The 26209-nt window shown below is 44.4% G+C and overlaps 1 protein-coding gene across 1 annotated transcript in view; it reads right to left on the bottom strand.

Annotated features, from left to right (window-relative positions):
- LOC131264375 (protein disks lost) overlaps positions 1 to 26209 on the bottom strand; it is a 101920-nt gene that overhangs the window by 66322 nt on the left and 9389 nt on the right. The window lies entirely within an intron of this gene.

Below are 26209 nucleotides of genomic sequence, written 5' to 3'. Positions count from 1 at the left end.
TGTGGGTATATAGCCCCTTTTCCTCGGCAGCCATATTTTTCTTCCAAAAGCCAGCGAAATTCAATCGTATCTGGTAAACAAACGGTAAGTGGGAGCGAAAGGGCCGGGGGGAGTAGTGGAAGAGAAAAACAAAATGTACGGCCGGATTGAAAGTGAATCGAACGCCCATGGAATAGCCTTCCCCCATCGTCGCGGTCGGTGTGGAGCATCAAAAAACATGGAAACATCTGTTATGCGACACGTACCGGCGTACCGACAAAAAAAAAATAAAGTAAAAATAAAACCAAGATACTGGCGAGTCCCTTGCCGGCAACAGGAGTTTTCTTGCTACGTTGGGGAGAGCACGGAGACCCACGCACACAAACCCGACGCCCATTAATGGTGCAATGTGGTCGTCGTCGTTCCATCAAAACCCGAGAAGAAAAGAAAACACAAGTCCCCGGACTGGATAATTTTAATTCGAACTCACTGGCGAGATATGCGGTGGAGTTAAAGCAGAAGTAGTGAAGAGTGCTTGAAAAAGCGAAAGGCTATTTATTTGATTAAAACCATTGGTAATTGACCGTTCGCAGGCTGAAGAACAATTTACGCCAATCTACGGTGGAGCCCATGGTTTCGGGCGTAATTGTTTCGCACAGCTTCGAGGCGGGCACGAGTTATTAGGAACTCCAAATCATACTTAATAACCCACCATTCCGAAGCCGCTCGTCCTCTTATGCGATAGTAGAGCAGAGAGTTCGATTCGACCGGAAAAGTCCTTGACGGAGGAAGCCTCTTAATCTATGGTAATTGGGGAGCCCATTCGGATTGGAGTATGCCTTCCGCCCTGGTGCTATTTTGGTAGGCATACGATTATTGCATTCCCAGGGCCTACACGAACGATGTTGATGATGATGTGACTCCATTTGTTGGCCGCAGGAGTCGGCATTTGGCATTTGGCACCCAGCAATGATTGGATGCTGTCATCGTCGTCGTCGTTGTCCTCGCATTATCATAAGCTTTTTCAAAACACGTCCCAAGGATTGGCCAAGGAAATGCTGGAATGAATGGAAGCAAGTCCGCTAATTCATTAAGACAAATGGATAAATAAGCTGCTTTGCAATGCTGTTCGGTCGCTTTCGCTGCGACAACAAAATAGCGCGCTGATAACGGAACGGAAACAAAAAATAAAAGGACCAGGAGAAAATCTCGGCAGGATACGCCTCGACAGTCAGCGAGGCGATTCGAAAACAAAACGGGGATAATTTTTCCCACCCTCTGGGTTGGGATTTGTGGGGGGGAGGGGATGGAATGGAAAATCACCGACATCAGCAGGTTTCGGAAGCAACGTGCCCTCGCGGCCTGGGGCCAGCGGGAGTTTAGGATTCAATTACGCGGTGGCTCGAAGCCTCCAGTTCAGTTGGTCCGCCGAGAGTTCGGTCGGTCGGTCGGACATTCCGCTCACGCCAGACGCGCGTGTCCTTTCTTCTTTTTTCCTCCCCGGCAGCAGATTCGAACTAGCGATTCCCTACGAATTTTGTGCGAATCACGATTTTTGCCGGGGAGTCACCCTCCAGCATTCTCCAGCCAGAGGGAAACGACCGGCATTCCGTCCCCCAATGCGAAACCCACCCCTCCAACGTGTACGTGGTTGTGTGTGTGCGTTTGAGTCGCATCCTTCGTTAGGGGTGTTGCTTCCCGGGTCGATATGGATGAGTTTTAGCTGGAAGCCGCATACAATCAGGAAGAATGGAAGGCAAAGAGCAAGTCGCTTCTGCCCGTGCCAGGATACGGCCACCGGAGGGATGTCTGTGTGCCGTTCTCGGGACGTTCTCAGCCTCCACCTTCAATACATAAATATATATCTACCCTGCAAGCCACCCTTCGAGGCGTGCGCCACGCCACCCCTAAAAGGTCGGGGGATGGAAAAATAAAAGGAAAACAAACCCTTGCGGGACACGGCGGGATCGAGAGACTCGAGAACCGAGAACGACACGACCAATTCCGAGTCAATGTGTGCGTGTGTGTGTGTGTGTGTGTCGGTGGTGGTTGCGTCCAGACAAAGAACAATTCGCACGGGCAAAAAACGTTCCCAACCGTTCGTTTCACCCGGCATCGGAACCGGCAGCCAGGGTCCAGGTCCAGTCCATGCACCCCCTCAGTCCCTGCGCAGCATCCCCCCCATCCCACCACCACGCCCACCACGGAGCAGGATGCAGGAAAAACCGCCTTCGTCCCTCGGCGAGCTGAACCGGGGAGATGAGTTAGCTGCTCGCCTTGTTTCGAAATGGTGCGCGATGCTCTGCGCTTCGTCTGCTGCTGTTGCTTCGGCGTCTTCGGGCCGGGGCGAGGGTTCAGTGAACTTTCCGTCAACCCGACCTGCCATAGCTCCCCCTCTCGTCCTTCGTCGAAACGGAACGGTTTCGCCTTGGGGGCAGCAGAACTTGGCAAGCGAAGAAGCAAGCGAACACGAGCGCGAAACGAGCGAGAATTCCAGCTCGCGGACGAGCGAATTGTTCTTTTTGCGTCCCCCCCACCCAGCCCCATCGTTTTTTTTGCTTCGTGTATGCTCGCCCAAGCTGAAGGGGGAGGGGGGTGGTTGCGAATTTCACGATCACCACATTCACATACACACATAGCCAAAGCGCGAGGCAAAAGGTATGGCTTACGGGTGAATATTGTTTTTGTTTTGAGCAATCACAAATGGACAGGACAACCAATTGCGGCGAAGCTAGACGACGAACTCTACTGTTCATGATTTTTCGAAGAAGCCTTTTTTCATTTCAAAACACCACTAAGAAGCGTAAGGCATCGGATCCGAGGCCGTGAACTAAAATTTATAGCACTAAAATGAGTAAACAAGGATCAAACACTCGTAAACATGGAATTAAAAACACGACATGAAAAAAAAATTAATAACTGTCGTTAAAAGTTTAAAACATGGATGGAATTGATTACAATAATAAAATCAGAAGCAGGGATTTTTTAAAAGTCTATTATGTTTTATTTAAGAGTTCATATGGTCCCTCTTTCCCTTATTGAAGAACAAAAAAATGCCCGCGATTGTCAATATAAATGATTGTACGAAAACCAAAGAAATCCCAAATAAGATTGGTAAAAATCCAGCACACAAACCCAAAACAGTCCATTTAATCTATATTTACACAAGTTTATTTTCCAATCGATGTGCAAACTTGCAAACAAATTTGAAATTATCTACTCTTCACCAAAAACGAAAAAAAAAACATCCTACATCACAGTTCGCACACAGTAAACAACGGCAACGCGTATCGTTAGGGAAAACAACACACTCCAGTCGTTATACCGTGCAAACAGGGACTCGGAGAGTCAAACGAGCCTCTTGTCCCGGATGCCGGTTGTACGTTTGTGTGCGTGTGTGCGACTGTTTGAAGCTGATGGCAAGGATACGATACGATTCAGAGCTGGAAGGATAACAAAAAAAAAACCTCCCGTCGACGGAGGATTCGATTCAACGACCGAAACGGCTACGCAACGGTAAAATGCGCCATGTTGGTTGGTTGGTTGGTTTGGAAAAGGATCACGGGCCGTTTTTCTTTTCGTTTCGGTGTTTTTTCTTGCTTCCTTTCTGCCGCTGGTTGCTCTCCCATCGACACTTCCAGGGTGCAAGGACCAAACCACTTGAATCGGTTCGGTGAGCAAATGGAAATGGAAACGAACGGCCGAACCGAAACGCAGCGGGGAAAAATAATACGCTAGACAGGAAATTAGCGGCAAGAAGAAGCAGTGGTAGAACCGGGCGAAGGGTGTAGAAGAAATCAACCTCCGGGAGGGTAGGGGTAGGGAAGAACCCTGGTTTCGGTTTGTTTTTGTCTCACTTGTGAGTCCCCGATGAGCCGAACCGTTCGTCACGTACGGAGCAAGAAACACTTTTCACCGCGACGGGAGACGGGAAAATCGTATTAAGAACTCCATTTAAATGTCCTTTTACCGTGCGCCGTGTGTTGGTGGTGGTAGTCAGGCTTTTCCTTCCGGGCTTTAAGCTAACGGTTCGCTGTGCTGAGGGAGCGGGAAACTCACCTCGGGATACATCAATGTTGCGCCCGGTAGGGATATTTTTAGACACAGGAAACCGGATGCGCAGAGAGGATGATTTGTACAGATTAATTTATAACTTGTATGTCCTCCCGGGTGAGTGAAAAGCCGACGAAAACACTCGGATGATGATGTTTGTTTTGATCCGCTTCGAGCAATTGGCGCAAATGGGAAAAAAGCCCATAGGATTGATTGCACTGAAAAATTAGTAAGGCGTTGATTTCCTCCCACGTTATAAGCGCGCCGTTATTTCATAAGACAATATTGTTGAAAATTTAAATAATATACAATACTCGAAGATTCTGTCCCTTAGATTGATTTAGTAAATAAGGCAAAACACGAGATAAAAATTAAAATGAGAGATATTTAAGCACGTCAAATGAATCAAACAAATTGACAATCCTAAAACAAATTCAAAAGCCAAAACAAAACGTAAGTAAAGAATCAAACAAAACATATGATCTCAATGCCATAATTGAATTGAATTGAAGATTAACCAATACTCCAGTGCGTCAAACCAGAAATGGTTCATAAACCATAAGAAAATCATGCTAAACGACTGCTGAGGGCGGTTGTTTGTCAAACCATCTCCCGGGCAGTGAATGGTGGTTGAAAATAGAATGGCATCCAGTGCATCCCACCAACAGTTCTCGGAACTCGACCGAAACCGACCGGCTCCGTCGAGTCGAAGAAAACACACCCAAAGGAAAGAACAAACGGACCGAACGGCGAAAGAAAACTCCCGAAGAAAACGAAGCTCCCAGGGCAAAACAAAAACAAACCATGGTTTATTTTCCTGCCCTCCTCCTCCGTGGGACCCCTACGCGCAGGGCATAGGGTTGTGTGTCTGTGTGTGTGTGTGTGTATGTGTGTAAACATGATCACCTTAGGCCACAACTACGCGCAAGTTAGACTGCGGGTTGGAAATACTGCGAGGTAAGAGAGAATCCGATGGAAAACTACCCTGGACGCGGGTCGTTGGACACCGGCGGATCAGATTAGGCCGGGCTTAGCAGGTCCATTGCCCTTTTCACGATCTCGTACTTTCATGCTAATTTTCTTCGTCCGCAGAAGATTCTGAGCGGGCTGTTAGTTACAAGATTACAAGAGTAAAATTGTCCTACTCGGCAAAGGAATACATGTATTTATGAAAATAGAAAACAATGATCCAATAGTAGAAGCGGCCTTTTTTCAAGCTCTACAATGAGCATATGGTGTTCGATTTGAAAATAGAACATAAAATTTGAAATTTGATGGATTGACAAAGAAAGGAAGAATAGAAATAATGTATCTGATTCTTCTAAATAGATAAACTAGACAGTTGATATTTCTTCCGTTTAGGTTCATATTGGATGATTTACTTTACTACATTCTGTTCTATTTTTGCATACTCCACCAGTTTACTCTACCGTTGTTTACGATTTTCATGTCAGTAATCACTCAAAACTTACAAATCTTTGCTTTACGTTTTGACAAGATTATTTTTGCGCACTTTCAATAACATTTTCTAGTTAGTTCAATAAAATCCCAAAAAACTGTCCACATCCCTTGGATACAATTTTCAATTTTACATCGATCGCTTGGCGCCCCGAAACATAGAACTGGACCTGTTCCACATGGCCAAAGCTGTTTGCAAAAATCGTTCAATCGTTCCAGTCGTAGGCGATGTAGAAGTGTTGGATCCATTATCTTCAAAATGCGCGTTTGCGACGAAATGCTCCGAAGATATCCCAACAAAAGAGCAAATTCTCGGTGCTTCTGCTTCCTTCTTTAGCTAGGCTTTTCCCCGTGTTTTCCATTTTCTTCACCTGAGCACGCACAAGACGCGTTTGTTGTATTGCCGTTGCGCACAACAAACCATTTCGAGTGCGGTTTCTTCCATTTGTTTCCAACTGCATTTGTCTTCTTCGGTTTGCGTGCCACCGCCGTTCGTTCGTTTGCCTCTCTTCCACAATTTTTAACTTGCTTTCGCCTTCGAAACATTCTTCATTGCTTCTCCCTTTTGCGTTTCGTCTTTTTCTCGTCGTTTTCTAATTGCTCCCTGTCGTTCGGTGCCCACCGTTCGCCGTTTGTGCGTTTGTTCCTTTGTTTACGCAGAGTGTCGTTTGCTTCTGCTTCGTTGCCCTGTTCCTGTTCGCTGTTTTTTCTGATCCTCTTTCTCTCGTTACCGGTGTTGTATTTATGATCGCGGTCCAGTTGCATTGCGTTTCGCTTTTTCCTGTTCTAAACTTTACTTCTTCTTGTTGCACTATTTTTCTCCTCACCTTTCCTCGTTCTCTTCTTTCGGTTTTGCTTTTCCTCTTTCCGTTTGCGTTACTTGCATTTTTCCCTCGTTCTCTTTACTTTTCCTCTCTAAACCATACTTACTCTTTCTTTTCCTATCTTCACGTTATGAAATGGTGTACGACGCTGCACGTGTGTGTTAGTGCAAATTGTTGTACGCTTTTTTCCCTAGAAATTTAGTACCTTCCCTTTCACAACAATGTGTGTGTGTGTGTGTGTTGATCAATTGGTGTGTACAACATTCTGAGCTTGGTTTTCCCGTCCTTGCCTTGCTTAGAATCTTTGGGCCGGGTGGACACTTTCCACCTCCCGCTGACGCTGCATGGCTGATACACAATTCGTTCCCCGCCCTGTGCTTTTCCGCTGCATCCGGCATCATTCTTTCCGCTTTTTTTCGTAAACCGGTGCGCGCTCGCGGAAAAGCGAGACGATGAATAATTGTTTAATCGATGTTTTCTTTCATTTTAATCTTCTTCGAGGCACGCGGAGTCGTGATGAGTTTTGTTTTATGTTTCCGTTCACGGGTTTGCCCGGTTTAAATCATCGTCTGCGACGCGGCGATCGCTGGGACATAGAACACACCGGAGGTCTTCCCAAGGGTGTGTGTAGTGTTATTTGTTTGCGTGTGTTTGTGTGCAAGCGTGTTTGTGTGTGGCCATGGACACGGGGGACTGCAGCGCAGCCTGCTTCAAAGCAAAGTCTGGCATGGCATAAGAGGGACAACAGATGCAACCCACCGGAGAGAAAATGAACGTATAAATGAAATTCTTCCCCGTGCAACCAGAACCCGGCGGGCTGGCATCGGCAAAACCCCTTTTTCCAGGGGTTCTTCCCGAGCTGCCATACGAAAGGAGGGAGAGCACATGCACATTCAAACGCACTATAAATTGCATCCTGCATGCAAGCGCTTGTATGTCTGCGTGTGTTTTGTGTGCCGAGGATGCTTCGGGATCGGACGGTCGTGCCACACAAACACACCCGACACACGGTTGCACAAAACCAAAACAAGGGGAAAAAGCAGTGTCAGGGTTCCCGGTTGAAGGTCCCGGGCTGGATTTTATGTCTCATTTTTCCAGTCATTTTCCTGCTTGTCCCGGCGCTAGCCGGCTTCATATCAATATTATTGGAGATGGAAAACTCCAGACAAAACACACTGCAGCGCAAAGCGAAGAAGGAAACATGTTTCCATTAATCCAAAATAGCTCCGCTCTTTCTCTCCCTATCTGTTTGAAATGTGTAAAAGGAGAAAGGATGGTTGAATGTGCTGGGGTTTAGACCTGGAACATGTTGGCAGCGGAGCACAGGAGTAATTTTGTCCCCCAGCAGGATAACATATGGGCACGAACAATTTGCCGCACGCCACCAAACGATATTGTTAATGTTATTGAATACTTCGTGTTTATGTTCATTTAGCGGAAGTCCATCTAGTGATGGCTGATGCTGCTATTTATTGTCAGCGATAATTCATTTCGAAAAAACAAGTTTTAAGATATTATTGAATTTAGTTCGTTTGAAACAGGAACGTACCAAAACTAGCAACTTTTGTTTAGTGGATTGAATTTATGGCTAGTGGATAAATTATTCGTAGATTCAAGTCAATCATTTTTACTTCTTCTGTACAAAAATTGGAAATATTTCGCAAACGATTATCCTTCGATAGATTGCAATAAGACGTATTCTGACAAATTGAGCTTTTACCATGAAGCATGCAAATAATCTTACAATTTGTTGGTATACTTTTACGGTATTTCAGCGAATCGGCTTTTGCATAGACTATTAAAGTTTTTTCTAACAAATAGTACATTATTTGTTCCAATTTAAACATCTACATTGTCCTATTTTGTTGAACCAATTTGATTGATGTTTGTTTTATTTAACATTTGTTTTGTGCATTTGGACTTCTTCTTGCAGCAGTTCCGGTTTATTAAAGTTTTTTCTTACAAATAGTACATTATTTGTTCCAATTTAAATATCTACATTGTCCTCTTTTGTTGAACCAATTTGATTGACGTTTGTTATATTTAACATTTGTTGTGTGCATTTGGACTTCTTCTTGCAGCAGTTCCGGTTTATACGCAAATGACATTTTCAAATAATTAAAGTCTAGCCGGTGAATCCCTTTCCCAAATTACAAAGCAGTTTCTACTTCCGACGACCGGAATCTCCCCAAAAACATTGTTGTCAAATGCTTTTTGCACCGAAATTCTGCACTAACTCTAGACAGCATAACTCTTCCATCGATCGATCGGGACGGGATGTAAATACGCCGCCGTCTGGCCCCAGCCCCGGCACATTTGCACTGTCTGGAACAACATTCTGGCCATTCCGAGCGCGTTCGCTTCCCTCGTGCGCCGAAAAAACAACATCCAATCCTCTCCCTCTACCTTACCTGTCTGTCTGGCTGGCTGGCTAGCTGGCTGGTTGAGGTCCTGGGTTCCGTGATCCCCCATCCGCAACCCACTTCCCGTCTAATGGATGCAACCCCCAAAAAGATCCAACCAAGCGATCGATGCAGCATCGCATCGCATGAGGTTTGAGTTCTTTGTGTCCGCACTGGAACTGGTTTGGGAGTGTGCGTTTTTGTCGCAGCTGGTGTTGGCATGGCGACCGCATGGTCGCCAGCTTCCGGACCCGGCAAAACCCTCTTCCCACAAGTCAGCCGGGGGAGGATTGAAGTGCAAAGTGCAGACAAGTGAGTCACCGCCACAGCAACCGAACGCCGAACGGAGGCCGGGGTGTGAGTTTTCCCCATCCGGGTCGCGACGACGACCTATCGGAACCGCCCTAGGCAACGCTAACTTTGTACTTTGTGTTTTTAGTTTTGCCAAAAGGAAGTTTATGCTTGCAGAGGAAGTTTATGCTTGCCTTATGCTTTCCACTTGGTCTGCAGCGCGTTCAAGACGGCCGAAAAATGTGTTCGCGGGATAGGAATTAGCTACACGTGCACCGTTCTGAGATCAAACGAACGAAAAGTGCACCGGTCGGAGCTGACCCGGGTCTGGGGAAAAAACAAAAACATTAAAAGACAACCCTATCTTTTGCGATGATGAGAAGATCAATTGCAAAACCGAACCATAAATACTGAACTGTAGCACCGAAGGAAGATGAAAGGAAACATTTGAAGCCTTATGTCGATGCTCCGGACAAACATCTTGCTAGGAGCCGATTCTGCTCCCGACATGTTTCGCACCTTGCGCATCACACCGCAACACATTCTTCCCACGTGGTTCGGAGATTTGGATTTGGGGCTGGCAGGTTCTGTTTTCTTTGTTTGCCTCGCCTCGCGCACTGTTTTGGATTACTGCACGCGCGGCCTCCGCCGCAGACAACAAAAGCCGCATCGTAGACCGGCCGGCATGGAGCGGCGAGCAAGAAAATGAAGAGGAAAAACAAAACGCCGATCGCGACAAGCATCGCAGACGAACCCGCGAGCTCGTTGGGGGGGAAAGATTAAGCCGCAAGGAGGAGCACGGTGGGCAGCATTCGCAAAAACGCACACCCACACCGATGGACGTGCGCTAGGGCACACATACACTGTCGAACGTCGAGAGGTTGCCGGTAAAATATAGGGCGTTCCTCGCAGCATGCAGGGCAATGGCGGTGGAAATTCGCATCGAGGACGAAACTAAGGACCCTTTTGCTTCAAGCCTTTGTTATAAATTCATATCCAGACAAGTTTTGAACTTTTTTTGTCGTGTGCACCAAATGCAACATTAAAGTATACTTCGAATTGAATCTTTTGATCTTATAAGTAAATATTAGGATGGTTTTTGCCTTAGAAGCGGCACATGTAAATAACAATAGTAATAAACAAACAACTTATGTATAGATTTCATAGATTATTTTTCAAACTTTTTGATCAGGAAGAATAAAATTAGCAATTGGAAAGACAATATTTTTTATATTACTTTCCAAAAAAATACTAAAAATTTGTTAAGAATATTTCCAAGTTATTATTTCAATTGTGAGCGAGGGTTTTGTAATGATATACGAACAAAACTACTACCTGTGATGCAGCATAACTGCAACCATTTTTACGGTTTCAACGTTACTACAACAAGTGAAGACAGAAATTGAAGACATTAAAAATGATAGTAGTATTAAAAATAACAAACAATACAATAGATAGAACAATAATTTAACGATTTAAGTCAGGGAAAATAAACAAGATAATTACCCTACTGCTGAAGAATTACGAAAAACTGCACAAATCATGCTGAACATTAGATAAAGTAGCAAGCCAGCTCAAAATTGCATGCCCTTGGCAACAAATTAAATAGCCATTGATCCATCCTTGATTTGCTCCAAATTTTACTGCTGCAATTTATAATTTTAATTTAGTTTTTCAATGTCATTGCTAACTGGTTGTTTGTCCTGTTTCACTTGGTTGTGGGCGTAGATGTAAGAATATTCGCTAAAATTTGGTTCTAACTAGAGAGAGATAAAGAGATATAACTGGTTTAAGTTTAATAAGATTAATTTGGAAGGCTTGTTACTAATTTCAATTTCAAGTTTCTTAGAACTAAAAAGAACAAATATGCAAAGAGAACATTCAGCAAAACACAATATCAAAATGCACCTGTAAGTACATTTATAAACTGTCTTATATTAATAGACTCATACTTAAAAATTCCCCATTCCTCTTAATATGCCTTCGGATCCTCATTCAAAATGCAGAAGTATCATCTGGCTGGGATTTTGCACTGACAACTCATCCAGTCAAGTGCAGCAACTAAGAGTGAATAATAAACCGTATCATGGCCGTTTCGTACACTTTAAAACACACACCTTCTCATCGGGGGCTCGTTGTTCGGTCGAAAACAAAAAAAAAAAAAAACAACTAAAAGCTATATTTCCATTTGATGGTCGTCGGCGGCGGAAATATATGCTCATCTTGGGAGCAACCTCCTTTCGGTCCTTTGGTCGGTACTAGTTTGAAATTAAATTTTGACACAATGAAAACACATTCCACATCCTGCCCGTTGGTTCCATCCATTCGCCGACTCTTGACCCTGGGAAAGCTCATCGATCTTCCAGTTCTTCCTTCGAGCATCGTGTCCCTCGCTCGTCCCATCTTTCCCTCCCCGCCGCCCCGTCGAACCCCCAAAATCCTCGACGGTTCTCGTAATTGTACCCGCCGTTCACGACGCGGTTTCGCACACGAGAGATGGCGCGTTTTGCTACTCCGGGGTGGCGCGAATCGTTTCGGTATCTGCTTCGAACCATCGTTCGCCGGTTTACGCCGTCTCGACGGCCGGCAACGGATTGAAAAGTTTCCGGAAGGGGGTCGAGAGTTACCGGTGTTGACGAGGTTTTTTTTTATTTTTTGCGATGTAACACAGCAAAGTCGCAAGATTGTTGGAAAGTCCGAAGCATGAATAAACGGTTCATAAATTAGGGAAAATTAAATTTTATAAAGCACAACGGGCGGTGTTCTAAAGCCAGATCGGTTCGGTTCTCACCGAAGTGGAAAAGTCAGCCACTAGATGAGATGGTGCCGCTGGGCAAAAGGAAATACAAGTCACAACTGGTACGAAGGAACTGAACTTCCAGCGTATAAAAAGGTGGAAACGAACCGCATTGCTCCGTCGTATCAATAGAACAGCTCCCCCTCGACACCTCGTCCACGAACAATTCGCGACCGGCACGCGGTGGTCAGTGGCGTAAACGAAAACAAAAAAAAAAAAAAACGAACCGACAACGGACGCGATGTTAGTCATCTCGACCGGGGTGCAAAGACCGACCATCGGGCGGGCGCTGGAGCAGCAAAAAAGCAAACTCTACATACTGGAGAATAATAAAATAATCTTTGAACAAAAAAGCACGACACAACCAGCGCCACTGAAACAACACGAATAAAGGATAAGCGAAACTGCTCGAACCCGGGTGGGAGACAATGAACTTTCCGGAATGTAATGCGTATTATCTGGCCGGCTCCGGGGTGGAGTTGATGTTGGGTTGTTGTAACATGTTGCTAAGGTTCCACCATCGCTACACTCATGCACACAAACACATAGACACTGAAACCCACCCAGAGTTAAACGTCAAATTCGTTAGAATTTAAATTATTTGATTATTTCATTTAGCTTAAGATATGCGAAGCTTTCCCGACGCACAACATATGGGGCATGCTTGCATTTATTACCGAATATTTTAACCGACCAAAACCAGCATCTGGAACTGTTAACGCGTAACGCGTGTTGTTTGCCATCGGTGGTAAATATGAGGTGGGAATAATTTTAAAACGCACCACAACTACATTGTTGTAAATTACAATCAAGCATAACTTAAAAGAATCTGAATGTCAGTATTATGAATATTTATTTACGTAAACAAATCTGGCTTCATTAAATACAAAAAACAAGGCTCGATTAACAAAAAGGATCGAAGGGATTGATTTTCTTTTCTTTTTCATTTTAGGATGAAAGATATTTTAGATTGTTGTTCTAATGTTTTGTTCTGCTTGGCGTAACGACCGTCTTTGTCATATGCCTGCCTTTAAGGGCTTGCTAGACTTTTTACCTTTTTGTGTGTGTGATTTTACCTTTATAAAATCAAATTAGTCAAATCTCAACAAGACATTTTATTATAAAATATTGTTTCCTACAACATTTTCAGTTTTTGCTTTGGTTTTATTTTCTTCCTAAATTTCGTTCCAGAAATCGCATATAATGTCATTGTCAAATGTCATTTCTGTTTTAGTACTACAATGTATTTTTTCTATAGTTTATATTGTATCACTTTTCTACTTTCAGCGTTGAAACTAAAGATTATTCTTCCCTCAAAGGAACTGAACTCTTTCTAAATTTCGTTCTACAAATCGCATATAATGTCGTTGTCAGATGTCATTCCCATTTTAGTGCTTCAATGTATTTATCCTAAAGTTTATTTTGTAACATTTTTCTCCTATATCAGATCTCATTCCCGTTTCAGTTCTGCAATGTATTTTTCCTGAAGTTTATTTTGTACCACTTTTCAACTTTTAGCGTTAAAACCAAAGTTTATTCTTCCCTCAAAGGAACTGAACTGTTCAGTTACTCTTTTGAAATTTCGTTCTAAAAATCGCATATAATGTCATTGTCAGATATTATTCCCATTTTAATGCTTCAATGTATTTTTCCTAAAGTTTATTTTGTACCACTTTTCAACTTTTAGCGTTAAAACCAAAGTTTATTCTTCCCTCAAAGGAACTGAACGGTTTACTTCTCCCATCCCACCAAAACCTTAAGAACGGTTGGATTCTGAACTCCAATGGGAAGCAGTAAATCTTCCTCCAGACATCCGTCCAGAGTGACAACGCAGTCACATTTGAGTGGTTCTGTCTGGAGCGACCGGAGGAGGATCGTCAAAATTTTCAATTTAAATTCCCGACACAGGATAATACATTTTTTCGCCCGCGGAACGTTTTTAGTGCGCTGCCAACGGCAACATCCGGTAATTATGCTCTTGCTGCTGCCGCTGCTGTCGAAGCCACGGGGCCATAAAATCGACACCAGTCGATGGAGAAACGTTGACGGGCACGTAAATCCTTCAGGGTCTCCGCGAAGAAGCCTGCGGGCGCGACGCGCTGCGGACTGCAAATGGGATTTCGGCTGCCTCCCGCCTCATTGATTGTTATTCTTTTCCCGTTTTTTTTTACATTTTCGTTTGCTCTGCTTCTGCGTCTCGCATGTTTCCAGTCGCATTCGCATGCCTGCCGATCGGATCGGCCATGCTTCAGATTATCACATGTTTTCGCGGGCGAGCGCAAAAAAACCCCGCACATATGATTGATGGGCCACTAACGCAAATGGTGCCTCGCTCCGGTGACAGCACGGCGCACACATGGCCCATGGCCCACGGAGCGCTTGTCCTCGTCCGGCGGAACGAGGGGAAACTGCTGCGACGAGCAGATATGCCGGTTATTTGCCGGCGTTGCCATCCCGACCGAAACTACTCCTTGTCATCCTTGTGGTGATGGTGTTGGTGCCGTTGCTACGGGACGAGACATCGATGCAGGACGGGAGGACCTCGCACCAGGACCAGGACCAGACCCTGGAGAGCCACGGCGTGGCTCCAGGGGACCTTTTTCCGAAGGTTCGCTCCTGCACTCAAGTGCACATCTGCCGTTTGCATTCACTTTTATGCTGAGTACGATGCGACAACTGCTGCCCTATGTATAGCATCGGTTTTTCCTTGCTCATTACTCTCACTCTCTCTCTCTCTCTCTTTCTCCCTCTCGCACGCTCATTATAGCGTTCTTCTTGCGCAATCGGAAAAGGGGGTGCCCAACAGGAGGAAGCATAATGATCGGTCACCGCCTTTTCAAAGGGGTGTGCGCCGGTTTCATGCTTGTTGATGGTGGATTGATAAGTGTGAGTAATTAAGTTTTGTTTGAATCAATGTGGATACCAAAAACTAAATGTTGGTTTTCAATGGAAGAAACTAACTTCATTAAAAAAAAAAATGCGACATGAGAATACTCTCTAAAAGTGTTAATTCTATGGTATTAGTTGCAAAGGTAGTGTAAGTAGTTGTAATTGCTTGTTGATAAAATAAATGTTTTCCTTTCCAATGTTTTCAACGGGAGGCACATTATAAAAACAATGTAGTTCAAAGGTAGATACATTCCTAGGGCAAGCAGCATTGCAATGGTTTCGATAATTGCACGGTTCAGAAACCGAAATTTGATAATATTTGCTCCTCAATTTAATCATTATTATTTTAAGGGTGATGACAAAATATGTGGGAGAAAAGAAAATCATTTCAACATTTTTTGTCGCAAACATTATATGTGTGAGAAAATGAAATCATTTGTGCAGTTTGTGCAAACATGAGGGCAACATACATTAGCCAAGCAAAATAATAAATTCAAATAAAAATATCAATTTTTTTTTGCTTCTTTTTATTTATAACATGAAGGTTGATCGAAATATTTTATACAAAGCAATCAACATTGATTTTATTCTAGTAAAATAAATGATTGAGTGTGTTGTCTTCGCAAGTATATACTTTTTGTCATAAAATCAGCTATTTTAATTTGTTTCAAATAGTACTGGAAATCAGCTTGAAGTTTCCAAAATTAAGAATGTCGTCAATAGAAGAAATAGATTTGCTTTAAAGTTATGAATTTTTTGGGGTAATTCGGCTCGCAATTCGAAAACCATTGTCCATAGAAAACAGGCTAGGGTCCCACATTGAAAGCTTTGGAAATCATTGATCCCACTCTACAAACTCCAACTTTAACTTAGCGACTTAGTTTGCTAGGAACTTATCATTCGCCTTCGGATGCAAGTTTTGATAGTTGAAAGCTGATGTTGGCGTATTCCATAAATTACAGCGCTCCCCTTAAACTTAAATACACATACACACACATGCAGAAAACAATCTATCCCTTTCATATCATCGACATACCCCCTCTATCATACGACATTGATGAATCACATCGAACCCTCCTGCCATTGTGATCGTTGTGCGTTTGTTGCGTGCATTTACGCATGGCAGGAACCCGACCAAAAAAAGCCTCCTGTACGCTTGCAATTGTACGGCGTAGATAGCGGGATATTTAATGTCCCTGAATTTCCATCCTTGCAGCAGGAGAAGCAGGACCGCCAGCCTCGGCAACGCTCCGGGTTTGCCCTCGGTTTTTGCTGAAAAGTATTATTTTTGGATTACCCTCTGGTTCATTGACTACGGGTGTAGTTTTCCCCCTAATGCGACAGTTTGACGCATGGCACAGTATGGAGGACTTCGTTCCGGGAGTTGTAACGGTAGGCAGAAGCAGCAAGCACTTCCGGACCCGGAGCTACGACCGTGCAGGCGAAAATAGTTCTCCGTTTCCAATTATCACCACACGACTGGAGGGTCTCGGATTAATAATCTTTCGATTACACTAGGAAACCTCACTGGGCTTGAAATGGGAGCCCTTTAAAATAGTGGCGTGTGTTGGTACGAAAGGGAGAAAACCGACAGCTATGAGGCGCGGAACTAGAAAGAAAGAAAACCCTGATTCCCACATAATTTACAGTTTAATTGAATGATTGTAATGTTGGAAAAATAGATTGATTGGTCTGTTAGCAACCATTACAGTCTTCGAACCGGCGTGTCATCTTCCATCCCAAAGATCGAGAAATTGATCACCCAGAAGAGGTACCCGAGAAACAAAAGGTATGTCTTGAAATTCTTTCCCTCGAAAGCGGAAAACCATGGGTCCAGACACAAGCACCGAGATTAGAATCCTTCGGGAGAATTTCTTTGGGCAGGCTTGTATTGGTCCCGCATCCCGTCAGCAGTCGGCGCAGGTACATTTGTGGAATCCACAGTGTGCCCTGTCCTTGGACGCAGATATCAATCAATCCGCACCGACACGTTCTAAATGAGGCCTTCTCTTCGATGCGTTCTGGATGAAACCTTTGCCTTCGGATGGTTTTCAAAAGCATCAAGCAGCCATAAACCAGAGGAAGAAAACACTCGGCCCCGAAACCGTTTCCAGGCCGAAAATGAAGCCGTATCCTTCAATGGAGTGGCGAACAAAACCGAGGAGGAGAGAAAAAAAAACCAAGCCGGACTAAACGAAACAAAAAACAAAAACCCGGGACATGAAACTTAAGACGCACCGCAATCGAACACAATGTGCGCCCGGGGGTTTGCTGGCCGATCTGCCGGGAGGAAAGGGCCGAAAGTTTAGGGTGTTTTAGGAGGATTTTCTTGGTTGTTATTTTTCGCCTCATTCCTATTATTATTTTGACAGCCAGTGCCGCGCAGCCAGAGAAGCCGGTGCAAATATTAATTCCACGAAGTGCACAGCAAACGCCGGAACGAACGGTACACCGGATTGGAAACGATAGAAAACCGGTGGAAAAATAATAATGTTAACCGGGCGCACAGTGGGGTGACGTTGAGGAAATGGACGGACAGTTGGCTTTTTTTTTTCAAGAAAAAAGCTGTCAATTTTTGCTAAGTTTCAACTGATATTAAAACACGAAAAAGAGTGATTTCTTTGATTGATTTAGTAGGGTTAGTATATTGACTAAATTCAGATACTAAACACGTAATGGTAGTAGTATTTTATTAGTTTTCTTTGATTGTAAAATACTGTTTTGTTCATTTATTTAATTTATTCATAACAAAAGCCCGTCTAATAATTGGCCATATAAAAACTTATTTGTTTTCTGCAAAAAACAGTTTCTTCAATGCCATTTCTTATGAATATTTTAAAGCGAATTTATATTTTGTTGATTTTCCATTCACACACATAAAGACCATCCAGAATTCAAGTTTGATGTGCATTAATTTTAAAGTATATAAGTCTATTTTTTATATGGAACAACATCTCCTAGTGGGACAAAGCCTCTCTTCGAACTCCGTAATACTGGGAGTTGCCAGATTCGAGATTCGAAGCTGCACTTGTGGCATGGTGTTTCCTCGCGCTACCGCTGGGCCATGGGCAAGTCTATTTTAAATTCAGCTAAAATAACAATAGTTAGCTTTTTTCTCTAGTTTTAATTTTTTTAAATATAAAGCAATATTTTGGTTAATTTTTAGTAACCTCTGAAACCTGTTTATGAAATATTAAGGGTACTGTAAACGAAGCGTAATCACTGCTGTATTCGTGAATTAGCCACTGTATGTCAAAAACAATTTTGGCTTTCAAATGGTAAATTTCCATTATAGTTAAAAAACTTCTGGTTTCATCTACAAACTCCACCCCTTATTCCACAGTGCGGTATGAAGAAACACAGGCACAGGCTCACAGAAAACAAAGAAAACCAAATCGAGACCATGTTAGATGATACTATGGCAGTCGTTAGTATGGTGGTCGATTTATTCTTCGAAGGCAGAAGGCTACGAAACCGAACCAAATGGGAACCATCTGCCCTGTGATCGTCGTGCCTCTCGTAAGCCATCGGGCGAGAGCGCAGGACGATTCGGTGCGGTCTGTAGACGACAGCCACGGGAAGAGTCTGCAATCCTTGGTTTGGTTCCCTTGTGGCGCGCGAGACACAGAACGGATTGAAGTCAATTTTACTGCCCCAAACCGATGCAATGATGCTGCGCGCCGGAGCAAAGGATGGGCGATTTTAACGAGCGCAAGGCGCATTCGCAGACCTCAAGGTTTTTGTGAACCCGCGGGCTTAACGCATCCTTTGCTTTGAGCTGCTGTTGCTGTTGAATCGGTGTGCCGAGACGGGAAGTCACGCCAAACACACAGCGTCGCGCCACATGGAAGTCGGTCTGGAAGTCATGTGAATCGGAGTACAGGAAACCACAACATCTGCAAGGCGTACGCAAGATGGAGCCCGCAAAAGGCGCCTCACGGGATCATTCGATCATCCTATCCTGATCCACCCTGCGCAATGCATTTCCTGATCCGTTCGGGATTTTCGAGTGGAGTTATTTTCTGGCGGGGGGAGGGGGCGTTTTTAATCGTTTTCCGCGAACACCAAGCGAGATCCCAAGACGATGGTGTTGCCAAGGGAGCACACATAATAAACCGTACCCTCGCCGACGGGAGATGGTTGCATATTCATATCGGTTTCCGTTTACAACCCGAGCGGGGATCACCGAAAGACGCACTAAAAACGGAAACATTTTTACAGACCAAGCGCGGCTTGGACATGCGCTTTTCGTTCATCAGCTCAAACCTGGTGTTGGCTCATAAAAGTGTGCGATTTCGAAAAACACAACCAGAATCGAAAACGGGCGAAAGAACGCGATGCAGCCCAAAACCTGTCGTCGTCCGAAGGAGATGAGACATGCGGGACAAAGCCAAACGGAACCGAACCGAAAGGGAGACCCGCCAGGTAAGGAGGGAACAATATAGCAGCGACTTACAATTTCTCGGGTCAGCACCGTGGATTTATTGGTCTAATTAGGGCCGGCAAATTTATGGCCACCCAGAAACGGTCAATTGCCAGAGCAGAGAGGATAGCCATGGGCGCAGGTAGGTACAGTTTGGAGGGATGTTTTTGCTTCACCTTTTTCGCCGCCGCTGATTTCGGAACAGTTTCCAAGGATCAATCGAGGTGTCCTTAAAGAAAGGAGACTGTCAGAAGGCGATCAGGAACAAAAAGCGGTTGATGGCTTTTTTTTTTGTTTCTCGAACGATGACTTGTCAGTTGGACCGTATGGAAAAAGGATCATATTTCCCGTGCTTGGTGGGCAAGAACTTTCCACCACTAAGCTGCCAGAACGGGTCCCCCACGACTGACGAAGGATAGCTCCGTGCAAATGTGCGTATGTGTGTTTGTGTTTGGGAGGGCGCATAAAAATTCATTATTTAAATATTTAAAACCATACCCGGAAGGCTCAAAACCCCCAAGGGTACTCTTCTCGCACGTATGGCCAGGACAAGAGCGGGAAGCGAAACAATTGGACGGGTATGCCGGGCGGGTTCGTGGATGATCCTATCGATGGGAAGCAACGGAGGCAAAGGAAGCGACAGAGGAGTGGCGAAAAGTTTCCCCCTACCCCTGCATACCGATGGATGCACGTGAGGTCAGCAGCCTCCGAAAAGTTTCCACTTGCCACCTTAAGAAGGTCGACGTCTACTGTCGGGTTCGATACTGGAAAAAGGGATCGTTGCCAAGCGTGAAGAATGCGAAAAAGGTAATCACAATTAATAAGTAATGATAGCGAAAGCTAGGAAGGAAGGGCGTTCCGGTATCGAAATTGAATGGAATGGGATCAAACCTAGAAACCGCATTCGATTTAAAGAGGAAGCAACCGGAACAGTCCTTTAAACAAATAAAAACAAAATGAAGAAATAGGAATCAGGTGTTGTTACGATTTATAAAGGTTGGTAATTATCTTAACCCTTAATGGCATCAAAGACATAACCCTTAAAGGTGGTTCAAAAAGTACATAATTCACATGATTGGGATTTTATTTTCTAACGCAAAAATGTTTGAGATAGAAGTGTATGAAAATGATTGATGTATTTTTCATTTCATTGTATAAATGCTAGGACTAAAGAACTTGGATTCAATTGCTCATTTTCTAAAGTGACAAACTCAATAAAGAGATTTAAAAATTCAAATAGACAACGCAAAAGCGAATCGAACAGTTATTTCAACAAAAACCATTTGTGGATTCATGAACTTCAGCTTTAAAAAACTGCGCCCAAAGTCTAGGAAAATACACCACCAAAATAATAACTTTCACTAAATGTAGCGTTGCTGATAGCTCAGTACGAGGCCATACTTAACATATTACTCATAAATTTCAATGCCTTTATCTGAACCATATGTGTCTCGCCGTCATCGGCTCGCCATTCGTGGCGGGATTCCGTGCAGAAAGTTTGCATTCCAAGAATACACCATGACTTCACACGCGAATAATTTAAATGGAATCGTGTTCACGGCAGCCCGGAATCTGCCTCCTAAAAACCGTGAGAAAAGACGCACATGCGAAGCCTCCGTGCGCCTCCGTTCGTATGAGTCAAACAGGCGAAACAACCAGCGAGAACCAAAGTTTGGTCAAGGAAAGGCATCAGAAGCTAGTCGGGTATGTTTTTCTATTCGTTTTTTATCGCCCGATCGAAGCCTGTCTTGTTATCGCGGCGTGTGTGTCAACAGACGACACAATTCTGTTCGATATTAAAAGATTTTTGATTCTACCCAACGCCCAGAGACGTCATGGGTTCCTGCTCCAGCCTGTGTGTGTGTGCTGTTTTTTTTTTGTCGATTGTCGGTGATCTTCACCAGAAATTACTGTCAACTATCATATCGAACTTCGGGAACTGTGTCAACTGCCGTTGGGTTGTTATCAGGGAGCGAAGAAAGTTTAATGTATTGCGAACGATGAACTGTGTCAAGGAGAAACCGGAAGATTCGTGAACACGTTTGGATCACCAAACATTGGCTTCTTATCGATTTCTTCGAGGTCGCTCTGTATCTCAAACGTGTAACTGACAATCTTTGAGAAATAACGCCGTGTTTCGGCGCTTGCAGGTAGTGGTGTAAGCTACCTCGACGAACAAAGAGACCAGTGCCGTCGGATGATCCTGCCTCAAGCACAGAAGGTCAAGCACACGCATCGGGAGAGCCTACGGTCAGCCTTGGATTTCTCGTCCAGAAGTCACCGGTTCAAAGCCCGCAAACGCTCTTTACGGATGCAGCACCTTCTTCTGGGCGGCTGAAAAACTAGAGCCTCGTGAACCAGAACCACCGCTCCACTCCGCCCTTGAGAAACCTTTCCATTCCTTGCCAAGTACTGGAAGTCGTGCAACACTCTCTTCCCTCCCCAACTCGTGGCGATCTTCCCAAGGATCGCGAGCTCGGCCGGAACAACGAACGAACGTCGTGCCATTGCACTCCCACGATCCCCATTCATAGCACCGAGATTTTATCCTTTTACGCGCTCTCCCCCCCTAGGTTTCACCATCCCCATCAAAGTCTTGGAGGTTTGAGTTCGCGCATTCCTTCTTCTGGCCGGCTTCGGAAGGAAAGTTCTTACCCTCACCGGATGCCACCGAGTGATGATGCACGATTGCTCCCTCTCTCTCTCTCTCTTTTGCTGTCCCGTGGCAAGGAACCGCGGAAGAATTTCAAGCCCCAGAGCCCCCTCGCCCGCATCTATCGTCCCAAAAACCGGTTCTGGTGTGAGTAGTTCTGGCTCGAAATCGGGCAGAAAAACGACAAGCAAAACACACCACGTCGGAATCAATATGCTGCCGTGCTTTTCCGTTGATGCTTATTTTTGCCATACTGCCGGACTGCCGTCTGTCTGCGAGGCGCGCGTACCGAATGCCCACCACGGCCTCTCCGGGTGGATCTTCCTACCTGGATGCTATTCTGCCTGCGTTCCGGTGGCCTCGCAAGACCTCATAGCCCGTGATCGTGCGGGTATGAAGCGTTCCGACGCAAGGGCTTATTGGCGAGGGCGGTGGTGGATCCTTTGCGAACGATGTAGAGGGTCGGGCAGAATGGGTTTAGAACGGAAAACATGGCATGCGGTACAGTGTGGTCCCGTTTTTGACCGGTCGTTTAGCACGGCGGGATGAATCATGCAACCAAAAGAAGAATTCGAGTTCCAAATTGGAAAAGATGACAAGTCGAGTTCCAAACTAGGCTCACCGATCTTGTCGCACACTGGACAACATGTGAAGCAAAATCTCCTTGAACAACTAAGTTGTCTCACTCCTTAAACTACTAATAATTTAGTAGTCGTCTGCTAATAATCTGCTCTATGCTAAGCCGTTGAATTACTAGTTAGATCTTAAACATGGGGCAGTCTTGGAGAAGATGACAAAGTTCCAGAATGACATATGACAACTTTTCCTTTTCGAGCGAAAGTAAAATAATGAAGTTGTGATTCTAATTGGTAGACTGGATTGAAACTTCTAACCCACGACAAGCTTCACGCGTCAGGAGAATATGGGGGTGCTCTTTATTTACTTCAAAAACTGATCGTAGGCGATGGAGATACTTGCGTTATCCAAGCCTCAAAGGAACAACTACTATACGTCAATCCAGGAGTACTAGAACATCACACTTTTTGGTAAAAAACCACCACAGGTAGTAACACCGATGGATTTACTAGGGTTCTGGCAGCCAACGTTTCATGTGTAGAACTCATGCACACCTCTAAGGTATAAAATTAGTACAAAACTGATGAGAGTTTGATGTGCTCGACGATGCTCCACAGTTATTTCTACTCCATATGTGAGGTGTAAGAGTAGCTATAAAGGTGATACTTAGGTGATCCGCTAAAAGAGTTCAAAAGTTCTGAATAACCCAAGATAGGGAAGGGCAAAAGAAGAACCAGTAAAGTTAGGACCAACTGGATATAGACCTCTTTTCTCTTTTTTTTTCTTTTCAATCTTATCACCAACAGCAACGCGCCCTGTGAAATTTTTTTACTTTCCACTGGTTATTAGTTTACATCCAGTAGTCTGTGGAGCGTGTCTGGTGAAAGCGTTGACAGCACACCAAAATGATGTGATCGGATGCAAACTGAAACGGAGCCATTACATCTATAGATGTACCCGGCCGTCAGAGTGTTAATAAGGATGAGAAAATTTTAACATTCTTAAAGCTGAAGAATAAAATCAGGCACCCACTGTCGAACGAGTAGCTCGGGTCGGACGGGAAATGCAACAGCGGTGCAGCAGTCTCGCATAAAAGTTCGCCCCCCAAACGATGATGGGGTCGTTTCACGTTTCGTTCCTTCAGCACCGGAGAGGACCGCAGATCGACACGAGGCTTGGTACGATCATCAGCCGCCCGGACGACGACTGCTTCGCTGGCGGTATGCAGTCCTCTGTGGGTACATTGCACTTGCAAAGCGGCGTCCATCGCCATCGCCGTCTTCGCGGGATGTGTGTCTGCCGTTGCAAACTTTTACTACCATCTTTTGTTGTTTCCCTTTTTTCTCCTCTTGCTGTCTTGCCATTCTCGGGAGGTTCTACCGCTCCCCGTTCCACCGCGCCCTGCCATCCCATCGACCGAAGAACATTTGATGTGCGATTTCGTCGAACGGAGTCTCGCCGTCCGCGAGTGAACGGGACGCTCCTTTTCGCACTCGTTCTCGCAGCGTTCGGGGAGCCACGGCCAACCCGCGACGTTCGCCAAACATATTTCGCATAGCCCCCGAGGGCGGCGGTTCTGCCAGCCCACCCGCTCAGCCCCGCGGCCTCCCAGCGCCTCTCCCACGGCAGGGTGGAAAATTGTGAGCGGTGCACATTAATCTTGCCAGTTCTTGGAAGTGCGTCGTTTTGGCGTCGTCGTCGTCGTCGTCGTCGCCGGACGCCAGTCGCCGGTCGCCCGTCTGCTCGCGCCGGCTTTCGCGAGGAAGAAGCGACTCTGACGGGCCACTTCCGTTGATTAGCGGTAGCGCGCGCTTTGTGCATGGCACGCTATATCCCGCCAGTCTCCCGCAATCGTTTCGCGATCGGCGGCAAAGGAAAGGGCCTTTTGCGACCGTCCGCAAGGATGATGATGAAGATGGTGTAAGCGAAAAGGAGCCTCTGCTGCTGGGGTTGGGCCTTGTTTGTTCCCATTGTCGTCAACGTTTAAGTGTGAGGCCCCTCGAGGGAACCTCATCAGCGGTACCGAAATCGCACCATTGCGTGACCCCCTCGGTTGCAGCCGACGATGGATGCGATCGGTGGCATTGACGGCGTGTTTTTTTTTATTTTTCCCTCTGAAGCCCGGCCAGGATTAGGCGATCGTCGTCAACGCTTCATAAAGGCACGTTGAAAAGGAATGAAATCGGATATGTCTGAACCTTCAGACGCTTTTGTCAAGCGGTACTCATCGGGTGGATTTTTTTTCAAATTTTCGGTGGCAATCAATACGGAAAGAAAAAGAAATCCACAAACAGTTCGTTGCATCTTCACCGAATTTCTCATGCTTTATCTTTTGCCAGCATCCCAATCACCATTGCAGATCTGAAAAACAAGCCACACTTTGTTGTCCATCATATATTATACGGCAATGACATCGTCATTCATGGTTCATTGAAAACTGAACTCTTCTTCGACCCATAGATCATTGTGTTTGTGGCCTTAAATGTGTGTAAATATTCATCACTTGACAATTAAGCCAACCAATTTCAGATAAAGAGGGATCGGCTCTTGATTCATATAAATTACATGACAAAAGAATTAAGAAAAATGCTCCTAGAAACATGTTTCACTAAAATGAAACACTAAACGATCTTAATTAGTGTTGTGTTTAATGAATCTTTAGGTGAGATTCATTCATATTATTCTTTCAACTAAGATTCATTCAGATTGATTCATGAATCTTGTGGGATTCGAATCTTCAAAAGTTGATGAATTTTACGAAACCCTAATGAATCTTCATGTATCTTTTATGGATCTTGCACGAATCTTGATGGTTCCTCCAATGGCACGGATCATGTGACCAAAAGCACAAAAAGGGGTCTCTCTACCCATTTTGAGGTCTCTACTTTCTGTTATTTTAACAATCTTTTGGATTCAAGAATCTCTCATTAAAAGTTTCATGAATTTTGAAAATGATGCAAAGAATTATTCAGATTGATGAATCTGTATAGGAATTATACAATTTCAATCTTAATAAATTCCAAAGCATACACGTTTGATCATGTTTTGTATTATGTGTTGTACCAATGCTATAAGTGGAGGATCCAAACGAGGATTCAGGGGCCAAAAGACGTCGAGGGGTTTTAGCCGGTAAAATCCGGCACTATCCGTGGACCCATGACAGGCGGGGACCGGATGTCTACTAAGATTTCCTCTCTCACAAAAAAAAAATATTATAAGTGGATAAATTTCCTAAATATTTATGATTCATGTCTAAAAGACCATTTGTTTCACAAATTATATTACGAGTTAATGTGAAATGCATAAAATTATTACTTTGCTTCAGTAACGGGGCCCCCCTCGTACCGCACCACTAGGATGATTGCGTGGTCGAATTTTCATATAGTCATGAAAGTAATGCATCATCAAGTTCATGTGGTCCATCCTGTCTAGTATAACCATGATCCTCAATTTAAATAGATATCCAATTCAAACGGTTCGCACAACGGTATTTATATCACTCATTTTGCATACTTTTAGGTACATCCTCTCACATGTGGTGTAACTTCGACGGTGATTTCGGCTGGGAGTGGCTCATTTAAGATTTTACAATGTACTAAAAAAAGGGAAATCCTGACAGATTCATAGAATCATAAGGAAAGTAAATAAATCACTATAAGTTTTAAGTAATTAGCAATTCAAACTCGTTTGAAATTTGAAGGGGAACATTTCTAATTTGTCTCATTATTCTAACAGTGAAATCTTATTGATACGTACTAAATTTGTGCCATACAATTTCGCATTTATCAGAAGCACAGAAGCACAAGCAGATGACGTTATTCCAAAGAGATACGTTATACGTGCATACACATAAAAAATAATCTT

Source organism: Anopheles coustani, chromosome 2 (genome assembly GCF_943734705.1).
Source record: "Anopheles coustani chromosome 2, idAnoCousDA_361_x.2, whole genome shotgun sequence".
Lineage (NCBI taxonomy): Eukaryota > Metazoa > Arthropoda > Insecta > Diptera > Culicidae > Anopheles > Anopheles coustani.
The sequence above is the reverse complement of the archived record's forward strand: the minus strand, read 5'-3'. Positions and strand labels throughout refer to the sequence as shown.